The 25939-nt window shown below is 38.2% G+C and overlaps 1 protein-coding gene across 1 annotated transcript in view; it reads left to right on the forward strand.

Moving 5' to 3' along the window:
- The window catches only part of SESN1 (sestrin 1), a 78233-nt gene that overhangs the window by 781 nt on the left and 51513 nt on the right, over positions 1–25939 (forward strand). The gene's annotated exons all lie outside the window — the stretch shown is intronic.

The following is a 25939-nucleotide window of genomic DNA, read 5'->3' on the forward strand; positions in this document are numbered from 1 at the left end:
AGTCTGTATGATCAGTGTTGTGGTATTACCCAGTTAACTTTAACAGAAAAGCAGGAAGGATTTGGGTATTGATATTCGTGTTGCCAATTGAAAATATAAATGGGAAGTCTTGGAGCTTTTAAAAGCCATGTGAGCTTGTTGTTAAGGCAGAGCCTGTCAGAATGCCCTTCTTGTTGTTTATTGGTAAATAGTTTTTCCACTGGCATCGATAGGATCCAAACTTTTTTTTTTTTTCCAAAGGCATCATAGGCAGCCTAGCCAGTAGAGGATTACATTTACTGACCTAATGCTAACAAAAATAAATGTTACTTTGTACTCTTCCACTCCTGCAGTCTAATTATAGTTACTTGCATTGCGATTGTCTTGCTCACCTCAAGTTTTTGCACAGGTCTCGGAATTCTTGTGTCAACGGGTCCAGCAGCACTGCTAAAGCTGCTGCTTTTAGCTGCAGAGTAGGAAAAGGAAATTCGGGTATTTCTTTTAATCACAAGTGAATACAGAGAGCTGTGCTTGGAGATAGCTGCCTGATTCTCACTACTGTGCTTTTTCTCCCTGAACTTTACCAGGTTGAACATAGGGAAATCCGGGGAAACATAATAATAATAATATATGAAAGTACTATAGATAGAATAATTTATACATGATATGCATAAATATGTATAACATAAAAAACATTTTATGTTATCATATATATAGAAATACATTCCGGGTTTGAGTTATTGGAGGTGAAAGAGTCTCTGTTTATTTTGTTTAACTTCTTAGTAGTGTGCAGTATGATCAATACAGTGTAACTTATTTTACCCAGTTTAGGCTGTGTGTGGAGTTTTTCTCAAAGCTGATAGTTCCACATGGTCTAAGTGAAAAGCTTGACAGCTTTTCTTCAAAAACTGAAGCCAGTGAAACAAGCAACCACCCCAAACTTGAATATTGAGTTGAAAACTTCATCTGGCATCTTCCCTGTTAAAGGTTCATATGAGAAGTGAGTCTGTTACCAGTGGGAGTGATGAGTTACTGCAACAGACTGCTAAGGGAAGACTTGTTTTTGTCAGGTTCAAAATACCAGTCTATTCAAAGGCCAAACAGATGGTGATCTCTCACCTAAATTTTGGGGTGAGGTCAGAATACAGGACCAGATGACTCCCTTTTATGTTTTTATGTATTTGAAGTTAGTGGTCTGTTCAAGTTTTAGTGTGGTTTAGAAACTTTGTTACTAGTTGTTTTTTTTTTTAACTAGGCCAAAAAGTTCTGGCAGAAAATGTCCATTTTCATACAGCAAAAGCAAGTTCAAATGCTGTGGTCCTTGCTGGTTTGATTAATAAACATAGGTGTCAAAGGCTTAATAGCTGTGAAACCAACTGTACACACAAGGTGCAGTAAAAGTTTACCAATAAGTTAAGCAAATAAAGTCAAATACAACATTATTTTTAAGAAAATTTTTAAAAGCTGCTTTTGTAAATTTTCCCTTTCAGGAGTACAGATCTAAGAGAGAAGTATTCTGTATTTTATCAATTTAGAGTGGCAAATCTTAGTTCTTGTGTCTGTACTTATAAATGAAAATTTTCATTGTACTCTTTGGATCCACATTTGTTGGAGAAATAATCCAGTGCAGGTGTTCTGTTTTGGGTGCTGAGGACCCCTGTCAGGCATGAAAAGGTTTTCTGTTGATTAATCATCAAGAATAATATTGTTCAGTTCTCTGCAGTGAAGGTGGCAGATAGAGCAAACTATTAAATTAAATATTATCACCCCATAGAACTTGTGGCTTTCAGCAGTGCTTCCAAAGGTTAGTTACTTAAAAATGTGAAATCCCATTCAGATCAGCATCAGCACCAGCACTTGTATTACTTTATCTCCCTCTTTTGGGCTCTGAAACAATACTGAAGTCCACAATATGGACTTCAAGCAGTATGTTCCAAAGTTATTAAATGACATGGAGCCCAGGGCACGAGAGGCAACTTTGAACCCAGAAGTTCTCCTGTGAACTGGGCCCCCCCTCGTTCTCTCTCCTGTGGAATGGTCCATCCCAGACTAGAACTCTGAGCCTGGACTTAGGTATTTCTTTTTGTTCCTGCCCACCCCAGCTGCCTCAATACGGAGAACTGCAAAATGTGCTTTATTCATCTTTCAGATTTGCTTCCAGCGTAAATCAGTGAGGACATCAAAGATTAGAATTTTCCATGTGGTCTGATTGCTATTTCTTTCTTTGAGTTAGTGCCCTCTTGCCTGTTGGGGCAGTCAGCAAATATTTAGGCATGAGCAACTGGTGCTCCTGGTGATTTTGCAGCTTTGTGTCTGGAGCAGGTTGGTAAAATGCATTGTATGGCTGGTGTAAGCTGCAGGCTTGGCAGCAGCCTGTGTCAGCATGGCATCCCTCTAAGCCTGCCTTTGTTATGTTTTGGGGTTTCTTTCTCCTGGATAAAAATTTCTCTGATATATGGTGGGCTGCTAAGTATGCGGGTTTCTTCTTTGCTATTCATAAATAGCATTAATAATGATATTATTAATAAATAATATTGCTTGTATCAGAATCTGTAGAATTAATTATTGCTTAACATATATTCCTGTTGATTTGACTTATGTTCAGGATAATGAGTTTTCTCATTGTAGGCTCTATGTCTTTATATGTATAATAACATATACTTTTTTACCTGAGAGAATACATAGGTTTTCCCATTTAGAATAAATGAGTTGTTTTTGTAAGGGTTATTATAAAGACAATGTCAGCAAATGAGTTCCCTTTTTTCTAATTTTTGCTTTTATTAATAAAAGCAAGTTCCTAAAGCCACTTTGACCTCAATGGATAATTTTAAAAATGTTTTAAACATATTTCAATTGCAATGCTTTAACCAAGTGAAAGCAGTTTCAATGTTTGCATTTATAAATGTTTGATGAATGGTTTTTGAGGTAAAACCCCCAAGATGTATCCTAGGTTCTTAGTAAATTCTTGCTGATGGGGTGTTTTGCATGTATTTATAGCATAGTGCCTATGACCTTGCAGAGTAGTGCGTCATTCCTCCCAGTGTGCTGGGTGTCCGCACACCAACACAAATATATTGGGAAAGAACAGCCATGGAATGTCTAAACACATGCTCATGAACAGTCTTCTGCCAGCCTCTGTTGGATCAATCAGTAATGCAGGAGTGGGACACAAATACAAGGTGTCTGTCCATAGCTGGAGAAGAATCATTGAAAGGATGAGATTTGATAATTAAAATCTCTTGTAACCATTCAGTGGAGAAAACTCAGCAGGACATATTGCTTTCCATGGGTGTGTAAATTCATTCTCTTCATAAACAAAGAGAATACATAGATGGAGGGCAGGTTCTGCTGGTGCAACAAGATTCTAGTCTACATAGGATAAAAGATGACAACAGCATAAAAATCAGTAAATGTCAAAAAGCAGAGAATATGGCACACAGAGCTTGATTGGGGGCAAATATAAGGAAGAAAAAAACAATCTCTACCTCTTTGAGAAGTAGTCTAGTGATACCAAACACTTGCATTGAAGGGGAAAATTAGTAATGAAAAAATAACTGTGCTCTCTGTTGATCTTTTCATTGATGTAAACAAAGGAAACATATAGAAAGTACACAAAGACATATGAATAAAGCTAGGATGGTCAAAATCATGAGGAGGCATGGCTAAAATGAATATTGGAAGAAAGCAAGAAATAAAAGATCCACAGATTAGTGGATTAACAGATAATGCTGAGGTGATTGAAATGTTTTCTGAAACGGTTAATCCGGCCTGTGTAGTCAATAGCCATAAAAGCATAAATAGTACCTTCCTAGGCTGGAGGGAAAACCTGTAGGTTGCTTGGATAAGCAACAGATTTTAAATCTGGTAGGGCCTGGTGAAATTAATTCCAGGGTGCTTAAAAAAGCAACTAGCTGAAGTGATCTCATGTAGTGGATTGTAATTTCAAGATAGTGGAGGGAAGTAGCAGACTCAGATTAATTGGTGCATGCCTCTTCAGTGTGGGCTAAATGGGATGGGATGAAGAGGAAGCTGATGGATTTTAACTGTAGCTCAAAGAAAAAATACTGGACCAGTGTTGAAACACATTTTTAGTGCCTAGGAAAAGAAGTTGAGCAACAGCCAAAGCAGACTTAGCCAGGATAAATTCTTTTAAATCCAGCATTGCTACTGCTTCTGTGATGGAGTAATAGGCCTTGTGGTGCAGAGAGATTCTATTATATTAATAGATTGATATACTGGAGTCCTCAATGTTCACATGATAGCCTTATTAACAAGCTGGGGAATTGTGGTCTATAAACTGCACTTTAGTGAGTAAAATTAGCTGGAAAACCATCCCCAGAGGGCAAGTGAGGTCAGGTAACAAGTACTTGGTACAGCCTCCACAAGGTCCAGTCCAGCAAAGGCTTGATTAACAAATTTTTATGGTTTGTTGAATGGATTATGAGCTGGGAGGGAGAGTAAGAGAACTGGAGAGCAATCATATAATTTAAAATTACTTTAATATTTAATGTGAGTTTGTATAATATTTTCTAGTCCTTTGGAGTTTTTTTGTGAAGAAGGTTTGAAGCACTTAGTGGTGGTGTGTCAGCTAAAAGGAGGCTTAAGATAATATATTCAAAAAGAAATGTGATGAAAAGGGATGAAAATCCTGCTGCAAAAATAAAGAAAACATGAGCTAGAATGAATGAACAATGGATCTAAATTCCAGAAAGACTTGGATTGGACATTTGGGGAAAATTTCAGTATTAGGATAGACTTATCCAGTCATGTTCATCTTTAGATCTAAACTGTTCTTAAACATCAGGCAGGAGTGAGGTGCTTATTTGATCTCTCCCTGGGAAAGGGAGAGCATTGCTAGCTGGATGATTTTTCCTTCCAGCTTCTTTTTCTGTGTTTTGTATTGGTAACTGTTTGGAGGGACTTCAAGAACCATCTAAGTCCTTTCCCTTTGATCTTCAGGAGTGTATTTACCTGACAAATAGTGCTCAAACCTGTGGTCTGAAACCTGTCTCATACATAAAAGCATCAGGTGGCTTGAAGGGGTGGTTTTGATTATCTCTTTGTTTTCTCAGGCCTGCTGCTTTAGTAGATAAATGTATCAGAATTCCAGAGTTTGCCAAGGGCTGTTAGGGCACAGAAGAGAGGGGTCATGTGAGCAGCCAAATAAATTTTCCTGTCTTAAAACCTTGAGGGACTGATTGGGATCTAGGCTTGCTTGGCAGAGGACATGGAGGGAATATCCTTCCTTTCCAAATCCTGGCAAAATACTTGTATCATTTAAATTAAATGGGCATCCAGAAAGGATGGGAAGATTTCTGGTCATAGCCAAAGCAGACATTGTGTTCTCTGCTACTGTGGTAGGACAAATAAAGCCTCTGCCAGGAGAGGAGGTAGTAATTCCCCTGTGTGCATCCATAAAGGATAAAATAGGAGTTACTTTTCTGTTTCATTGCTGTATTTGTTCTAGCAATGTGAATTCACAAAAGAATTCACTCTTTGCTTTGTGTTTGAGCTCTATGGTGCACACTTCTTAAGAGTAATAAGGGTGAAAATTATACTCATTGCTCCCAAATGGTTTATCCTGATCAGCGGTGTTATGGAAGACTGCCTAACTTTCCAAATCTTTAATCTTCTTGGGGGTAATCTTTGAAAAATGACTTTATAACTTTGTCTAAAGTCCTTTTTAGCCTTCCTGTACAACACTAGTAGTTTTCTTTGGTGAACATTGAGATCTTTAGCTAGGCAGATCTGTTAGGTTTAGGATTTTTGTCCAAGTTAATTTGACTGTGTCCTGCTGCATGATAGGGATGTTCCCCTGTGATTCTTACTGTTGGTCAGCCACCCTAGAAAGGTGTCTCAGTTGAAATTTATAGTCTATTCAAGCTTAAGAATTTAAATATGATATCCTCACTGTAGCTGGTGAATCTGATCCGTCTGGAAGCTGACTAGTCTCTCTGCACAGTGCCAATACCCAAATCAGTTCCTGTTTGCATAGTACTCTTATACAGTGAATTAAAACATCTTTTTTTGTAAGTTCACTTCATAGCAAAAGCATGTTCTGTCTCTTCCAGATATTGTATGGAATGGATTTAATTATTCATTGTAGGGTGCTCCCTTCAAAATCCACACGGTGCTTTACCAGATCACGAGTTTAGAAAACATCTGTCTGTTATGGGCTTTTTGGTGGTGTTTAATACTCTTGCTTTCCTCAAATTGAGAGAGAATACTGAAGTAATGACATGATGCTTTAAAATGATCAGTCTTATTTATGGCATCTGCTGCCTCTGCAGTATTATTGTAAACATGTTCTGATGATGGGTCTGTATCACATGTGTGGGGTCAGGCTGATGTTAATGGAGAAGAAGTAATCTTGACATGTCAGGGAATATTCTGAGCAGGCATGTGAAAATATTTCTTAAAGACTTAAATGCCCAATAAAACTCAGATGGCCTTATCTGACTCTTCCCTCCTTCAGCCTACTTGCCTTCTTTCTTAAGGCTTTAGTCTGTTGAGAGAGATGAAGGAAAATTTTCTCTTGCTGAGCTTGTCAACTCCAGAATTGCCTGACCTTGGGAATGTCTTTGGTTGGAATAAGGAGTTGCTTGAAAACAGTGGAGGTTCTCAAAGTGATGCCAAGTAGGGCATCTGGGGCACTTCTAATGCTGTTTCTGTGTTTGAGCCTGTCCATAATTTTCCATGCTAATGTTATGTGGCTCTTTGTGTATGGAAATGAGCTTTGCTTAGTCAGCTTTTCCTTATAATTGTTGGAAATTACTTTATCTGTAAATTTATGAATTTTGTGATTTTGCTGCATTGATTTTCAAGACATCATAACTACAAATTTTATTTGCATGAAGCACACTTCTGGTAATATCTTGGTTGATATTTATTTTTTTACTGCATTGAAGTACTTTAAAACTGAAGAAATCAAACAGAAATGGTTCCTTATCTATTGCTCTTTAGTAATGAGGTAAGCAATTATAGGATGTACATTGGTGGCTTAGTTAAAAAATATTTGTTCCCTGTATTTTTCTGGTTTTTTAAATAGGAGTTGATACCTAGAGATCTGTAGGAACCAGAAATGCTTCAGCTTGAATGCATTTTGTAAATAGCAGCATCTGTTCTCCTGATCTAGCAGTCACTAAGTCACATGAATGCTTTTTTAGATTTTTTTCAAAACTTTCTTTTGATTCTGCTTCTCTTTCTAGAGGTAATTTTAGAAGTTGGCTGTTCATTTCAACTCATAACTGGATATGATCCTTTCCAGTCTACACTCATGTTCTAGTGTCCACTTAGGTCTCTATCTGAAATTGTTCTTCTTGCTCTGATTCTAATAGTCTATGGGTAGCAGTGATCCTTCCCCTCTCTGCATTGATTTTCCTAGAAGTTCTGCTCTAAGTTTCCAAAAAGCCAATTTATTTATATTTTTGGGGGGGTTTTATAATATAATTTGTTTGTCCTGCTTATTAGTAAATAACTGTCCTCATTTTGGGCTCTTGGCTGATTTTTGATCACAAATGGGGAATTTTATGTATCTTGAGGAGATGTTCAAGCAAAGGGAAAAGATCTAAGATTTTGCAATCTTTTGTAAATTAGCATACAATATTAAGTAAAAAAAAGTATGTATTTCTAGGTTATGTAAAATAATGTATCTTCTGTTAGCCTGACCAAAGCATATTACTTGAAAGAAAATTACATTGTCTTACTGTGACAAGTGTAAAGTGAGCACTGAAGAAATACTTGCTGTTGTGTCATCTTACTCTTGACTTTTTCTTCAGGTCAGGGTTTCTCCTTTTAAAATAAACATAGTGGAAAAGTACTGAATATACCATTGTGGGCCAGAAAAAAAGGTTTTGAAAGCTTGATTATATTTTCCTGTGGATACCGAGTGTTTAAATTTCCAAAAATATGGTTTGCTGTCAGTATGGTTTTCTATTCCTGTAAATTGTTTACAGTTGAATGGGGATTGGAGGGTGGGAAAAGCTTAGGTTTCTCCCCAGAAATCAATGGAAACATGGAAATCTTCACTTGAAGCTACATAAATTAATTAAGCCCAAAAAGTTAAGTTAATTTTTTCTTGTTTACTGCCTTTCTGATGTTTTCAGTGACTTTGACTTTTTTTCTTTCCCTTTGTCTTCTTTCTGGAAAGCTTAGGTTAAATTACTGCCAAAAGTTGGTTTGGGAAGGTGAACTGGTTTAGTTCTATTTAAACCTAGTAAACAATTTACCATTTCTCTTACTTCAGCTTTATGTAGAAACAAAGTTTGTTCTTTCATGTAATTTTGGGTTAAAAGTATCACCCAGTGCTGTGTTCTAGTGCAAGAATATTACCCAAAAATATACTGGGCTGGTATTTTAAAAATAGAGGTGATGCTGCTTATGTAATCTGATAATGTGTCCCTTCTGTGCAACTGCAAGAACTTTCAATTCAGGCACTGTACTGTAGAAAAGCACTGAAAACTGCTTCTGAAAACACGTGGTTTTTATTTTTTTCCCTGTAACTTAGTTAAAAATTGTAACTTTTTTTCACTGTTCTATGCCTTCTGGAGTCAGTAATAAAGATTTCTTATTTGCAGGTCTTTCCTGGCAAGTCTTTGTCTGCCTAAATAGCTGACTGGCTTTGTGGGCCTGAGCTTTGAGACTCAGGATGTAATCACCTCTTTACCACATTTCTCTCCCTGGGATATTTTTGATTGGTATTGAATTGTTTTTAAACGGTTTTCTTCTGAGACAAATATTTTTGTCAAGGATTTCTTAGCTCCTAGAGAGTAAACATGGAATAATATGACCATTTATTCAAAGGAGGAATAAACCTGAAAATGCAAACTTATTTAAAGTTCTAAAGCCTTTCCTGTGTGCATTTTTTTTCTTTTGTTTTCTTTTTTTGAGGGGGGAGAGGGGATGGTGTTTGTTTCTGGGAGGAGGAGAACCACCTCTTTTCTGAAAGATTTTTTTTCCATTGCAGCTTGTTGCTGAGCCTGTTGCTGGTGTTCTGGTGCTACAAAACTTTTAGCTTTAAATGCAGCCTGTTTGCCAACAGCACATTCCACGCAGATTAAACTGTTTGGATTTTCCATTTATTTAAATTTTAGTTCTAAACTAGTTTCACACTGATACCCATGTAGAAGAAAGACCAAAGAAAGGAAAAAGTTTAAGAAAAGCTTTCTGTGAATTCCAAGTCAGTGCTGAGTGCAAGCTTATGTCCCTTTAACAGTACTAAATATTTGGCAACTGCTGTGCACAAAACGTTTTCTGGAGCTCACCATGTTACAAGATAAGGCCTTACCAGGATATGCTTTTGATATTTGCTGTAACTTCCTTTGTGTCCATTCTGTCCTTCCTACTTGTGTTACAGAAAAGGTTTTGGAAACCTTATAACTTCACCTAGGTTACATTTTGTTTTTAAGAGTTATGTTTGTAATGGTCACTTATATTTACCTAGAAATTGATGTATAAATAGTGTTCTGTAAGAGAAGCTTAATTCTGACATTTTTATTGCTACTGTTCTGTTCCATGAGGCAGGAAAATAAGCCAAATGGAAAAGAAATGCTTTTGTCTGGCTTTTAGAAGGCATATTGGTATCTTGGCTTGTAGTGTTCTGCTTTTCTTGCTGTTCAGAATATGGCAACTCTGCTTGGCTGATATTGTCTATAATCTGTCAGAAGAGTATGTGTAAATTGGAAATGTCAAATGTTGCTTCTTTTTCTTTCATTATTCAGTGTCAGGCCTTTTTGTTAAAGGATTCAAGGTTTTGAGTAAGGTTTCACTAGGAATGAAAGCTGTTTTTTAATGCAGAAGATACCATTTGTAATGTGCAATGTAAAAATCTTAATTTTAGATTCTAAAGGTAGTAGTTAACTCTTTGTAGCTTATACATTAAATGAATACCTGAGATTGAAGCATAGACTGTTCTGTGGTTTTTTGTGGAGTTTTTGGTATGTTTGTGTATAGTGATAGAAGACTTGGGAAAAGTGCTGGTTTTATACACTCTGAATTTAGTGTGCAGATCATTACTCCTAAGGGCAGTGGAAAACATGGCTGCTTCATGACTCAGAAATTAATTTTGTACCGGTAAGCTGTCGTGTGCTTCCCATATATGTGGCTTCCACCTATGTTCCTCCTCTCAGAGCCCCAGGTCTGCGGTGCAGTGTGTCACACATCCGCATGTTTTGGGGGGAGGTACAGTTCTTGGCTATCAGATCTCTGGGGTAGGGTAGCCACGTGGCTCAAAAGTCATTTCCACTGGCAATAAATCTTCACGCATGTGCATAAAAACATGCTAAGGCAATTGCAAAGTTCTGATGGGAATCTCACATGGAAGCTAAATGACTTGCTGACTGTTCCTTCAAAAAAACAGTTGCGAAAAAATACTTGGGAAGATGTCCTGAGGTCAAAAAAAGAATGCATTTTACGGAGAATAAAATCACATTTTAATACTATCTTCTAAATCTCTTCTTGATTGTGTTGAGAAACTGAAAATTTCTCTAGTTGCACACTCACTCAGACTCACAAATTCCCTTTTTAATGATAACTTCATGAATAAACATTTGCCTTTTGAGGAATAAAATGTCTTCGATGATATAATCTCAGAGTTTGTGTCAGGGATGCTGGCGTGGGAGGGCCAAAGCTTGAAGTTTTGTTGAAAGTCTATGGTTTTAGTGCAAACTTATCCCAGGTTATCCTTTGCTAATATAACCTATCTGGTTCTGTCCTGTGTGATGGTCTGGTGTGAAATTTTTCTTTTTGTATCTAGCTATTTTAGACAGCTGTAAGGAGACACCTACTTGATTCTGTAACAGAAACAAACATACATGTCTATCATCATGTGTTTTCCAAACTTCAGCAGAAAAACGAATACTAATCTTCTGAACATTTGCTCTGTGAACTTGTTGAGGGTGGAGTGCCAAGTCCTGCTGCTGAACCACAAGGTGCTGAAAGGAACCCTTTGCTTTCTAAACTCCTTCTCAGAGAGAGGTCCGGGTATGGCTGGATCCAATCTTAGCCCCAATATTCTTTCCTGTACAGTATAAAAGCTAGAACTGCTAGCAGTGTATGTATAGGATAGAACAGAGCACTATTGCAAAGCAATTATATTAAAGCTCACAGGAAGGAATAATTAAGTAAAGTGGATGTAACTCACCCTACCAATGCTCGTGGGCAGGTCTCTCTCCTAACCTTGAGGAGTGTCAAGAAGGAATATGCTAGAGAAACCTTACCTCATGAAAGTGGACTGGGCTTTGATAGTATAAAGTGACCGACTGCCAGTCCCATGTCTGCCAGGCCAGCTTAGCAGCTTCTCTGCCAAATCTTTGCCTCACTATCAGGATACTGAATTGGGGTTTAGTGTAGTTCAACACCAAAACCAGCACATGGCCTGAGCTCAGCCCACCACTGATAGCTGTGCAAACAGGACATTGTCCAAGTTGCTTGACCACTTTAGGGCTAGAGTATCCTGCTACAGTACTACTTGAATTCATTTGTTTAAAAACAAGGGTGGCCAATCCAACTAGACAGGACATGTAAAAAGCATTGAGCTCCTTTGTTGTCTAAAACTGCTAAGAAATATAAGTGGAAATCAAACTGGAAAGAGTATGTGCTGTAGGTTTTTATTATGGATATACAATATAAGAGGCAATCTAACAAAGAACTAACTCTAAATTCTGAAGCCAAGCATAAATAATTTTGAAATAGAATGAAGTGGTTTTCCTAGGGATAGTATCATGTGAAATATCTTCTCCTTCTGTATGTAATAGAAGCCAGGGATAATATAATTTAATAGCCTAATTTGAGACTAGATTCCTTTATCTGGTACAATGGTAGATTCTGATGCTCATTGAAATCAAGCTCTCCATCTCCAACAGACTAAGTCAGTCTTCATGTGGATAATAAAGTCTGTAAACTACTTTCTTTTCAAAATAGTGTGATACCACTTACATAGTTTCTATTTCTGAATGAGCTCTCTGAGAAGTCTTGAACCCTGAGACTTCGAAATGGCAAGGGGAAGCTTCTTAACAATTCTGAATGTTATAGAATGATAAGGAATTGAAGGAGCATGCTGTATAATATTCTGTCGCAACAATATTCTGCTGCTATAAGAAAATATAGAAGAGAAGCTGCTATTATGTCCTTGTGGCAGTTGCTTTTCTTCATGTAACTAGATGGGATCATGACTCTTCACAGAGTCGATTTGGAAATCTGGCATCATCTGCAGGAGAGCATCCTAAAGAGAATGCTCTCATTATTGATGCAAATTCTAAATTTCTAGAAGGCTCTTACAGCAATCTTTTTTATTTCTCTCTTGTAGTGGAGATGAAGTCCAGAAAATGTGTGGGGCAGATTATTTAATAAAAAATGGATTTTATTTTTTTACCCCCCTGGCTCTGTATTTGTCTTGGGTTTGCATGGCAAGATATTGGTTTCATAGCAGCTACAGGGGTGACTCCTGTGAGAAGTTGCTGAAAATTTCCTAAATGTCCATTTGGCTCCAATTTGGGCCTGTCACTGGCCAAGGCCATGCCCATCAGTGACAGTGGTGGTACCTCTGGGATAATGTCTTTTAGGAAAGGGGAAAAAGCCCTGGGTAATAGCAACTGGAGTGAGAGAAGGGAGGGATATGTGAGAGAAACAGCTCTGCAGACATGGGCAGTGAAGAAGGAGGGGGAAGTGGTGTTTTAGGGACTGGAGCTGAGATTCCATTGCAGCCCATGGTCCTGACCATGATGAGGCAGGATGTCCCAGTGGAGGTCTGTGGTGGAGCAGATCTCCACCTACAGGGTGTGGAGGATCCCACACCAGAGCAGGTGGATGCCTGAGGAAGTTTGGGAGCCTGTGCTGTAGCAGGCTTCTGGCAGCACCTGTGGCCCTGTGGAGAATGGAGCTGTAGAGGTTTTACTGGCAGGATTTGTGACTCTGAGAGGGATCCATGCTGGAGCAGTCCGTTCCTGAATGGTTCCACCCCACTGGAAGGGACCCAAGCTGGAGCAGTTCATGAAGAACTGCAGCCCTGAGGAAGGATGCACTTTGGAGAAGTTCATGGAGAACTGCCTCCTGTGGGGAGAGACCCCTGGAGCAAGGGAGGAAGGAACAGCAGAGACAATGTATCTGACCACAACCCCATTCCTGTTCCCCTGCATTGCTAGGGAAGAGGAAGTAGAAAAAATTGTGAGGGAAGTTAAGCCCAGGAAGAAAGTGGGGTTGGGGGGGGATAAGATGCTTGAAATTTTGGGTTTATTTCTCATTATCTTACTCTGGTTTATTAATAATTTAAATTAATTTCCCCAAATCAAGTATGTTTTGCCTGTGATGGTAACTGCTGAGTGAGTGATCTCTCTCTGTCCTTACCTTGGCCTACAAGCTTCTTTTATTACATTCTGTCTCCCTGTCTAGCTGAAGAAGGGAGGGATAGAGCAGCTTTGGTGGAGACTTGACATGCAGCCAGCATCAACCCACCACAATACTGGAACTAGTTCTTCAGTGTGTTTGTTTTTTTGAGAGTAAAATTTAGAATTTGCTAGAATATCAGTGTTTATTTGGTTGTTACAAAGTTGATTGATGTCTCAAAAAAACCCCTCCTTTTTGTGAAAATGTGCTGCTTTAGACAAAGTGCTTGCAGGAAAAGGCTTCCTCAGTAATAACTGGAAGTCCCATGAAGAACAGCAAGAAAAATACCCTTAGAATAGCCAAAACCTATGAACATTAAGGTCTCAGATTCCAGTCTTTGGTTTGCCTCTCTCAGGTAAGTGACTTGTGAACGCAGTTGAACAGACAAAGTAGATCTTCTCAAGCATTAGGAGTTTCATGTTTTCATTTAAACTTGTAAAAATCTGCATTTGTCTTAGATCTATGAGTATCTCATTCAAGCATGAGTGGGATCTGTACTGAACTGGAGTTTGAAACTTGCTCTGCCTCATCTCAAAACTTAATTTGGCCCTAAAGGTTGTTTTTATTGACAAGATGTCACATTGGGAAATAATTACCTGAGGTCTTAAAATTCCATCAAGTTAGGAAAAAACCACATTTTGTCCAGATGCTGTGAAAATTATTTATCTCAGTCCAAAAGTGCTTTATATTAAAGCCAAAGTAGTGAGAAAGCTTTGAAGATCCTGTAAGGTGGGTGAAGGATTTAACCTGAATAGTGGTAATCCAGTTAGATTAATGAGGTGAGTTGAACAAGAATTTTGGTGAAGACTGAAATATGCTAAAATAATTTCTCCAATCAAAATGTTAAGTATTTATCTTCTCTTTCTTTTTAGAACACTTCTAAATATGTTGCCTTCAGAAAACTAGGATTAAATACATGTTTGCCCAGCTTTTTTAAAATTCAGCTTCTGGAATCTTTTTTTGAAGAGGGGAAAGAGTGTGTTGTGCTACAGAAATACGACACAATTTGGTTTTGTACCACAAGAGGAAAGCATTTTTCTTTATTCAGGTTAAACTTACTATTATATTAAACACATCTGTTTAATTAGGTTGTTGTGGTAGGATTTGTTTGGGTTTTTTTTCCTTGATTTTCTTCTGAAGTATTTATTGTCTTAGCAGTAGTATTTTGGGCACTTACTGTCACATTTGGAGGGAACTGCTTTACTGAGGGAACTTATATTAATACCATCACATGATCTAAAAGCTATAGATTAAAAATAAACCAGCAGGTACTTCATTAAAAGTGTAGTGTACCACAGACATTATCCTGAGAAAAGTCCCATCTGCCTGTTATTCCTAGGAGCAGCCCTAAATTGCCAGAATGGCTGCTCCTGTGTGGTAGGGTGAAGCATGTATGTGCTTGCAGGGTTGAGGCTCCTGTGCTGGTTGGTCGGTCCAGAAGCATCTTGAAATGTTGCTGCAGGATTCTGTTTCAAAACTCTCTTAGTACTTCCATTTGTTACGAACAATCATGTGTCTCCTCTTACAAGTGTCAGGTTTCCTGGAGTTCCAGTGGCCATAAGTGTGATCACTGTGCCAAGCTGACACTCACACTTGTCTCTTAATCTGAGAAGTCACACTGTGAGTAGAGAGATGCAGGAAGCAAATTTTGGATGGGCCATATGGAGCTTGGAAGCACAGTGTCTCTATTTATTTGTGTGGTGTACCTTTCAGCAGGGCCAGGGAGGTTGAATCTAATGTCATATGAATGCAGCTGCAGTATTTTCAGGACTAAATTGGCTCAGTGTGGGCTACCAGGTGTGCCGGTTACCACAGCAGTAAATAGACATTCCTCACTTGTACATGCTTCACAGAATTCCACATGGAATGAACTTAAGCTGGTGCACCTGCTCCAGGAAGATGTAATGAATTTGAAGGAACACTTGGGGGAGACTTCATGTCTCATGTTTTGTTGCCAGTTTTTGATTTGTTTGAAGTGATATCAATATAAATGGAAATGTATTACTCTAAATCTCTTGAAAAATGAAACTAAAATGTCCCTTTTATCTCATGCTATTTCTGTTTGCAGAATAGTAATATGAAAACTTCTTGAGATGGAGCATATTTTTAGGTTTTTTTTTTGTTGGTGATGACATCTTGCTAGTTTTCTTACATGGAATTGTAACTGACTTAAAGCAGTGATGATTGACACAGTCATAGGAAAGGGAGAAGAAAATTATTAATTAATAAGAAATTTATGATAGTAGGTGAATCAGCACCTTATATATTAATTATGAATAATCACCGCTATATTCAAGTTTCATGCCTACTTCTATTTTAATTCATGATTGTCACTATTTCAGTTTTGTAAGGCATTTATCTCCTACTGAAACTTCCCTAATATTACCTTTGTATTGTTAATAAAGCCTTTCAAAAAATACATCTTTCAAAACAACAAAACTGAACGAAGGAAAAAGGCACTCACTGCACTAAGTCACCATGTCTGAACAATCTGTGGGAGGCATGCACTCCCACATATTAAAAAAAACCCAAAGCCAAAACAACAGAAAAAAATCCCCTACCCAACTACAGTGATGTTTTAATAAGTGAATGAGTTGGGATCAAAAAGCTGAGGTTTGTGTAGGAAATCAGTCCTGAGTATGTATGATGGTGTCTTCTGTTGCTGGCTGTGGCATTGACTTTCCTCAGTCTAACCAGAAAATACTAGCAGAGGTACTAAGTGAAAATAATAGCCATAATCAGTCTTTCTTTTCCTGAAGGATCTAGCAACAGATCTATATGAAGGACTTTAAGGGAAATGAAACTATTAGAAGACTTTGGTGAATAACTCTTTAATTTTGAGCTTATCTGAGAAGAATTTTAAACTAGCACACGGTAACTAACCAGTTTTTCTAAGAACGGATTCAACAAATGAGTAGATTCTAGTTGGGAAGAGAAGGCTGACATTTAAGGTTTTAGGACTTTGAAGTTCCTTTAACAGGAACTTTTTAGTTCCTGTTAAACAAAATTAACCAATAAACATGTTTAAGCTATAATTTTTTTCTGCTGAACTGTATTATCTTAAGTAAAATAATGTGTTGTGTGGTAGTGTTGATATTTGTTTTTTTTTTCTTTATTCCAAGCAGAGTAAAACTCCTGCATTGTCAAGGCTAAAATCTGTTTAAATACTGTTAATTGTCCACTATTATAAAGAGAGACAGTGGAAAATGGAATTTTTTGGTTGTCCTCACTAGCAAGAAGAAATATATTCTTTGCTGTGTGACTGTGGTACACAGGAGTTGCTGGTGTGTGCTCAAAGGGACCCTGCATGGTGAAACTTCCTAGCTGTGTTTTCACTTTTATCCTGCTGTATGGCAAGGCCTCATCCAGTGGGAAAGGTGCTTTACTTAATTCAGCCCTGGCTGTAGCAATGACCCAACAGACTGCTTGTGTCCCCAGAGATTTCCTACTTACTACTGTCTAATGTGTCAGAACATAGGTGGTGTTTTCATGAAAGAAGGGTGCTGGAGCTTGTGGCTTTTAGATGCAAATACTCTTCAAATTCTTTAAACTCCCTTACTATATGTATGCAACTGAAAGAGTTAGCTTGTATCTTGGAGGTATTTTCAGGTGCTATGCTCTACTGTTTCTTACACTTTGTTACTTACTGTTTCCTACAGCCTCCTGCAGGGGAATGGTAGTTCACCCACTTGGGATACATTTAGGTCATGATTGTGACAAAGCTTACTATGCAGTATTTTCATTGACAAGTTTGTTGCTGCTTTATCATTGATATATCATTCACAATGACAATGAAAGAGGTGAGGTTCTGCAACAGATGGCACTATAGGAAAAATAACCCTAACAGGAAAATGTTCTCCCTACAGTAAAACAAAAACTTAAAAATTGAAAGTTGAAATAATGTAGGTAGACTCAACTTCTGGTAGTTGCTAGCATCAGAATGCTTTGCTTTTCAAACCTAATGTTTTTATAGTACTGCTGATGGGTTTGTTTTTGGTTTTTTTTTTTTTTTGTTTTTGGGTGTGTTTTTTTGTTGTTTTTTTGGGTTTTTTTTGTTTTTTTGTTTTTTGCTTGGTTGGGTTTTGGGGGTTTGTTTGTTTGTTTGTTTTAAATGGAATAAGATAACTTCAGATTTCTGCACTTAGAGCCACCAACATGGGGGATCCTCTGTCCTGTGTTATAATTGTTTGTCAAGACACAGGTTCTGGTTTTCACTACGTCGCTGAAAGACAATGACGTAGTCTAAAGACAGGAGCTGAGTTCAGGAAGCTTGTGTTTATGACCCAACTCAGAGCTTCAAAACTCAGGATCCTTCTAACCCTTTAGCCAAAGTCAGTGAGAATCTAGGCAGAACTTCATCAGATACTCAGCCATGCTTAAGGCTGCTTCAGGTCTAGAAGTGGGCAATAGTTCCACGCCTGTGCTCAAGTAAGCTCACTGTGGATCCAGAGGTTAAATGTTTCCTTCTATCTCCTCTCAGGGCTTGCAGAACATGGTGTTCTTGGAGCATGTTTACTGAAGACCTATCAGATGGGCTTTGCACAAAACAAACCAGAGCTACCCCTCCCACTCCTGAGAAATAGCTTAGTGGTTAGAGTATTTCCAAAGAGTAGGACTCTGGGTTCAGCACCTTTTCTCCCTGAGGTGGTTCAAAGTCATGCCCTTTACATGCCTGGGCTCCCAAGATGAGAGAACTGAAGTAGCTTTTGCTCTCATTTCCAGGCCTGTGAACAAGTTAAGAATTGCATGTAAAGCAGGACTAATGCAGTTGGAAGTGCTGGCTGTGTCACCATCATTAAACAGCTTAACTTTATTTAGAGAGGAGGTGAAGTCACCTTGGGCCCATTAATGACTGGGACTTGGCCTCTGTCTTGTTTGAGTGATCTCACTGCTGAGGTGAGAGCACCAGCCTCAGCTTGAGGTTGTGGTTGTGAATAGATGCAGTTGCCTTTCTGTGGTGGGCAGAAAGCTCTAGCACAGTGAGAGATAAGGCACTCCTGTCTTTGGTGCTTCCTGTTGGTTAACTTAGGTGACTTCCAACTTGACCTACAGGTTTTCTGAATGCTAATTAAGGTGCATTACCCTCCTTAATTTCTGTGTAACTGTAGAAAAGATAACTTTTGTGTTCCTGGGTAATAGAGTGAAGTGTGATCTTTGCTCTTCCACTAAGGTGGCACTTCCTTGACATACTATCTAGTGGCTTCTAAACTAGATAACTAAACTGCCTTTATTATGTTCCTGTGTTGAGAATGCACATGAAACTTTCAGCTCACAAGCATCTGAAAAGGCAGTTGAAAGTGGAGATCTTTTGTCATTTGTTTCTTGCACATGTTTATAGTACCCAGTCTGTCCTAATGCATGAGGGCAATTATCCCCACGTGCTGGAAAGCATTGTTTTCTTCAGTGAGGGTCTTTCCTGAAGGCTTGAGAACTTTTCTCTCCCTTTCTAGATCTCCACACTTCTAATTCATATCCCCTCACACGTGAGGGCACTGTAGGTTCATTATTTCTTTATAACTGACTGCCACCTCTTGGTGGAGGTTCAAAGCAAAACTGGGTGTCTCTTGGTATTTTTTATGAATTTTCTATTTATCTTTAGTTTCAGAGAAAAATGTTTGCAGACAGAAGTTCCCGTAAAGGGAAAAGAAGAACAGTTCTTTAAAATATCAATGGGTGTATAAGACTTGATAGAACAGTTTGGCACCTAGAAAGAAAATAATTAGTCTCTAGTGGATTTGCAACTTGGTTTCAAAATCCAAGTGCAGTGAGATTTGAGTAACCTGCACTACTGCAGCTAAGTGGCTGAAACAGGGTCACAGAAGCAGCAGGACAGTCTGGAGGAAGAGCAAAACAGTGTCAACAAGTATTGTACACTAGATTGAGTTTAATAGAGGCTGAAGTTGAAATTCTTCTTGAAGAGAACTGTGTATTCTTGTTGCTATTTAAGTTTTCACATGTCAAGCTTTTTCATTTGACTGTATTATGCAGGAACTAGATCATTAGCATTAAAAGAACCTGAAGTTCTTCCAAGTTTATATTCAGGCCAAATGAAGTAAGCCTCAAGCAAACATGCAACTAGATGACATAATAGCATATATTAAATGTGCAGAGGCCTTTTTATTTCCCCATCTCCTAATTATATCAAACAATAGGAGATGAAATACATGTCTCTTTAGTGACACTGTGCTTCCACTCTGTTTAATAGACCTTTTTTCAAACATAGAAATGTGTGCAGTTGAATCTTGCGCAGAGTGGATGGCCATGGACATTGTGAAATGCCAGAGGTTTCATGAACAGTACCATGAAAATCTGCACCCTGAAGAGCCCCTGAGTGTTTCTCTGTGGCTGGAGTTACAAGATATATGCTAACACTTCACACTCAAGCCTTCTGATTTTAGGGTAACTTCCCATGATTGCATGTGAACTAAATTACTGTTAACTTAGGAGCAGCTCATCTCTAAAAACTTACTTGTCTGACTTGCTGCGTAAAACACATCAAATGGGGAGCATGCTGTCAGTTGCAGTGACTGAAGTGACAAGATTTAACTCACAAAATGGTGGTAAATTGATTGTTTGAAGTTGTGTGAACTTACTATGATAGCAGCTCTTATTAATGTTTACTTTTCTTTCTGTGTTAAAGCATGCCTGCATGCTAAAACATATATTCCAGCATCTTCAAGACTTCTTCTTAAAGGATTTTGGACAGGAAGGAAATGTAGCAAATGCCAAACATCAAGTGGTGCTGTAGACAATTATTGGTTTAATCTATTGGCAGTAGATTAAAGAAGGTGGCTGATGATGGCTGGTTCTTCCCCGTTTTCCCACAAGACTGGGCTAATAGTTTTCTCCCTACCTTCCCCAAGTGACATGAATTAGTTATGCGATACCTGGGGTGACTGTTTAGTGACCTCCTTGTTGTAAAAGCTTTCATGAACATCAGAAGCCTAGAGTTATAAATATGGAACTTCAAAATAGTCTGTTTTTTTTTTTGTTGTTGTTTGGTTCGTTGTTGTTTCTGGAATAGCTAGCATAAAACCAAAGGCTGGCCCATTGTCAGTTTAGCAGACTTCCTTTTTGGCGATTCCATCCCTTTCTGTGAAGTTTTAATCTTCAAAATATCAAATAGAGAAACAAGCAACAAACCAAAGGAAAACAAAACCCCCCTAGTTTTCCTTTCAACATTAAGTTGTCAATGTCCTTGAAAAGATGGAGTCAGCCCTTCTATTGTAGATCATTATACTTTGGGTGTGGAACCAGGGAAAATAGCAGTTTGTGTAAAATGGAAGCTGGTAAGGCTTTGCTTGTGTAATGGTCTGCATGGTTTCTCCCTGCTGGAAATCTGGGAATATCCCCAGCCTAAATGGTGGACATTTATTAATTTAATCTATTCCACAGTGATTTGCTTCTTGTGGACCCCTTATGCATTACTAGACCCAGCTGGTTTGGAAAGGGATGATTTATAGAGGTGTTAGTGAGTGTAGTTAGATCTGTACTTGGACCAGAGTTCAGGAATAGCATTGAGCACCTACAATTTACATTGTCCAAGTGCTGGTTTGTGAGTTTTACTTTTTACGTTTTGGAGGATCGCTCCATAAGCTGAAGGGGAAAACAAGTGCTGAACTCTAGCATTAGGCTTTTATGGAATGAGGACACAGTCCAAGCTCAAATACAACCATTTCTTCTAGTGATTTCTTTTCATCCTTCTTGGAGTAGAAGAATTTGAGATGTGGGTTTCAGCAGATGCCAGTCTAGCAGGTTGCATCTCTGGCTCAAGATATCAGCCTGTTGGGGGACAGAGGCTTTTGGACTTACAGCTTCAGGTGAGTTTGGAGCCAGGCAGAGCTCTGTGCAGCAGTGCTCAGGGCTGAGCAGGGGTTGTAATGGGTGCTGCTTGCTTGCTTCTCTGGAGACAGAGCTGAAACTAGAGAGGAAGTCTAGTTACCATTTCTGGAATGGGGAAGAGAGAAGTACAGGTTGGTGAGGGAGAGCAACACAGTAGCTTGGGAAGTTAGGAAGAATTTTCTGGCACCCATTCAGTGTTATCTCCCCTTCACTACTCTGTGAAAGGAAAATTCTGTGGTCTATGAAGGTTGTGAGAACATAAAGCTTTGAGAATATTTTCAAAGCGAGCAGTATTTTTCAGTAAGAGCTTTGTGTGAGTGTTTACATGGGGCAGTAGAGAGAGGTAGTAGGAGAAAGCGTAGCTAATAGTAACACAATAAATATTGCTTTGGAATTTATGCACCTCTGGCTGATTGTTTAGTGTTCTTGTCCTTGAAAAGTGCCCTGTGAAATATGAAGATTTCTGTAGAAAAAAAGTTTTAGAAACCTTTTTGCCCGTTTTAACCTTTTAATAGTCTGATCATCAAATGCTAGGGAGATAAAAGTTCATTCAGCATTAGATTGTTGAGACAACCAAGTACTGAATCATAACCCTAATGCCTGTTTTGTGCCAACTGCCAAATAAAATCATGTTATTGGAATGAAGTGCCTATATCCTGCTAAAGCACAAGAATACTTGGCAGTTAGCAGCCAGTCACTTCACTAAGCTTTACAGCCAGGGATTGTAAGGAAAGAACGGAACTTGCAAATATTAGACTGGCAGAATTTAAAAATGAAAGGAACATGAATGGTAAAATCCATTCGATAAATGTCTTTAGTCCCAGGCTAATAAAGATTTTTGTCTTCTGTCTTTGTGCAAATTCTCTATGTTCATGTTAATTAAATGTGCAGGCTATTATTGTTCTAGCTTTTTTTGCACTTTTTTTCTTTGAGGTAGACCATCTCTGGTCTCTGAATTTCAGATTCCATTTTCTGTCTCAGCTGTCTGGGCATAGATCATATTCATGTCTGATGACTTGATGACTACCTTAGTTAATGTATCCTAAACTGAACTCCTTTCAGCTTTTCCCTTCCCTGTTCTGTCATTGTCATCTCATTGCTCTTGCTTCCTACTTTGCCATCATCTTACTATTTTCCTACAGCGTCACGTGATGCGTTGATTTCATGTTGTGTCATGAAATCAAAAATTTGTTTTTAAAGATCTGTTCACTTCCACTAATGCTTACTACATAAAGATATTGATTTCTGTATTGACTGTAGGGATAGGATCTGCCCAACTTTGTGTGCCCATCAGGCACATACCTTGCTGGGACTGTATCAATAGCAGCCCTTCCAGATTGCACATTCTTGCATCATGCAGCACGCGGGGCTGCAGGGACGCATCCCACTGACGCACGGGAGCATAACAGAAGAAAGTACTGCTGAGGCAGGACAAGGGGGTGGGGAGGTGAGGAAATAAAGCAAACGAAGTTTGAAATCCCAAATGAAAGAAAAACTGTCAGCCTGAGGGAGCTCACAATTTAGTGTTCCACCTCCTTGACAGAGTGTGACAATTTCGGATTATCTGCATAAATCTAAGATACTGCTGCTGAAAGCAGGTAAGTGAAGTAGAATCTTTTTGCTTTGTTTGAGGTTTTGTTTTGTTAGTTTGACCTGTTTTTTTCATGCTGGTTGTGCAGAAGCTTTTTGCACAATTTTTCCAGTCCTTACTGGTTACCCAAAAGAAAGCACCTTGGTAGCATGGCTTAACCATATATTGTGCTACCATTAGAATAATATTCAAAATGTCTACTTTAGGTCTGTCTGAATACAGAAAATTATAATTCCTTTCCTGAAATTCTCCTTAAAGGTGCTAAGTGTCTCTAATAGCCTTAAAACTTTTTAAAATATTAAAATCTTCTTTAAAATGAAACTTATGAAATAATAGAAACTATATAGACAGTTCTCAAATAATTTTGAGAAACTATACAGACAGTTCTCAAATAATTTTGATTTCTTCCTAAGAGATTAACACTGGGATTGTGCTTATTTTGTTGTTCGGTCATTGTATTTGCAAAGTTATACATTGAATGTATAAACATGTCAGCTTTAAATTCTGCTAATCAAACGATCCTGTAGTTAGCCTTTAAGATCAAATCTTAACTGAAGTCTTTGCCAACTTGGTGTCACATTCACATTCATGTGTCCTGCTGTTGAAAGGCACTTTCAACAAGTTGTCTTATTGCGAGGAGGGGACAGAAATATAATCAAGACTTTGATCTCTCAAGAACTTGGCACATGAGTGTTCTTTCTGACTCCTTACTAAGAAATCTTCCTCTGGCATTTCTCCCCAAAATGTACCTTCTCCTGCTTCAGCAATATTGAAATGGGCTTAACAGTTCTAGGAATGGCCTGAGAGATGAGTGCTATTCCTGGCCTTGCCACTCTCTGATTTGCTGTGTGATCTTGGACGAGTTATAGCCCCATTTCAGTTTGCTTATCTGTAAAATGTAAATAATGCTCATGGAACTTCACAGCAGTTTTGAGTTATGTGAAAAGCTGATAGGATGTATTTATAGAAGTATATTTAGTTGAAGTTGAAATATTTTCTGCTAACTTTTATATACCATTGTACTTTAGAAAACTTCTATAGCATGACATATTAATGTGAAGAAAATTATCCATAGATAGAGTATGGTGGAAACTATCTAAGAGATGTTGTAATTTCTTGTGAGACTTTGAAAAGGCAACCTATAGTGCTGCCATCTGCAATTTCATTTTATTGCCATTTCACTTCACTTTTCCTTTACTTTAATTCAGAAGTGGCTAAACATATTCAAACTTTCAAAGAAACTGAATTTAAGGTGGGGGAGAGAAACAGTAATAGAAAATGTTATACTCTAGCACATGTAGATACATGTGCTAGCATTCTCCTTCCTTAGACTCCTAAAGCATTTCAGTTTGGGAGCAGGGTAGATATTCTTATCAAGGCACTAAAGTTTGTTTTGCTGGCATTTGAAATGTAGCTAGCTTTGAGAAGTGAGGAAGCTGTTTAGCAGAACACAGCAGTGCTGCACAGTATGTCAGGAGACAAAGAGCAACACAGTCAAAGTGAAAGCAGCATTTGGCCACACTGGAATCTGACCAGTCAAGAATTGGTGTTTATAACCAAAGGAAAAAAAAAAAAACCACCCAAGCCCATGGCTTGTCTCAGTATGTTTACCAGTCTTTTTGGCTTAAAATTAGTAATGGGCTTTATTGAAAGCGTTCTTTTAAAATGGTGACCTTTGGAGCCAGGCTGGATTGGCATATCTTACATTAGTACAACCTCAGCACAGTTACAAGATAAGTAAGACTTACAGGTTAGGCTTTTGTATATTTGAGTTGCATATTTTAATAAACATACTCTGTTTGCATATTACTTCTGCCATTTTACAAATTGTATTGCAAAGTGGAGCTAGGCAGGAGGACAGAAGGTGGAGAACATCATCTTGAAACCAGCTATGGCTGCAAAGCAGACCTTGTAAAAGCTGTAAAATTGAGCTATGATTATGCCATATCTTTTCTGAAAGGCAGATACAAAATTATAGTAAATTTCTGCAGCTATTTGCAGAAGTTGCAGTGTTTAGTTTGAGAAAGGTTTGTCCTTCCTAGGATATGTTTTCACTTACAGAAATGTTTTCTCTCATGAAATTCGCATGTACTTAATGTAGGGTGCCAGGGTGATCACTGCAGCTGTTTAAAATAGAAAAGCAAATGGAACAAATGCGAAGATTTACCGCACAGCTTGATCTCTTCCCCTGAAGCAGCCATTCATCAGCAGCACGGCCGAGCCAAACTGCAAAACGAGCTTCCCCCTTCATGGCTGTGATTGGGCTGTGAGAGGTGGCAGAGCTGCACAACAGCCTCGGGATTGGCTGGGCGGGAACACACCTCTGGAATCTGTTTATTTCCCAAAAATAAGATACAATCTTTTACATTTCGCCTAGAGATCTCTTATCTTGCATTTAATATCTAAATAAACCAGAACAAACACAGTTAACCTCTTTGGAACAAATGTAGTACTTTAGATGGATGGAATGAATTCAAGTTTTTGGGGTTTTATTTGGTGGTGGTTTTTTTGTTTTTTCCTCATTTCCTCCTGAGAAAATTGTGCCTGTGCGAGTTGTCTAGATCTGTTATTTGCATTTTTCGGGTGACTATATATCATATTCAAGAACTTCCTTGCATCTTAGCTAGAGCTGAAAGGTGTTTTCACATTTTATAATGTATTGACCTCAGCTTATACTAAAGGCAGTTATTCTTCTAAAGCTGTTTTTATGTCTGCCCAGTAAAATGTTTACAATTGCAGTACTGTCTTTCATTATTTTTGTAAATATCAAGTTGCTATTTCTGATCATGTTTTAGTGAGTTTCTTTTTTTATTATGTTAATCAATTTAAATATATCTGCAATTTTCTTGGAATTTCTTTTTTTTTTTTAAGTTAAGGACTTAAACTATTTTGATGGCCTATGTAAAATAACTCCAGACTGCAACTGAATGAGTGATTTGATCATCTGCAATGAATGTTCCAGCTGAGTAAGTATCTGGCATAACTGAATACATCAGAACTCATTAACCTACTTCCTCTCTCTCTCAAAAAAAAAAGGTAGAAAATTATATGGAAAAAACATATGACTTTTGTTGTGGTTCATATGGGATGCATACAGAAGCAGAGGGTTGTGATAGGCTAGTTTGTGAAGCAGGAACTTGTGGTTGT

The sequence above is a fragment of the Molothrus aeneus genome, chromosome 3 (assembly GCF_037042795.1).
Source record: "Molothrus aeneus isolate 106 chromosome 3, BPBGC_Maene_1.0, whole genome shotgun sequence".
In the NCBI taxonomy this organism is placed as follows: domain Eukaryota; kingdom Metazoa; phylum Chordata; class Aves; order Passeriformes; family Icteridae; genus Molothrus; species Molothrus aeneus.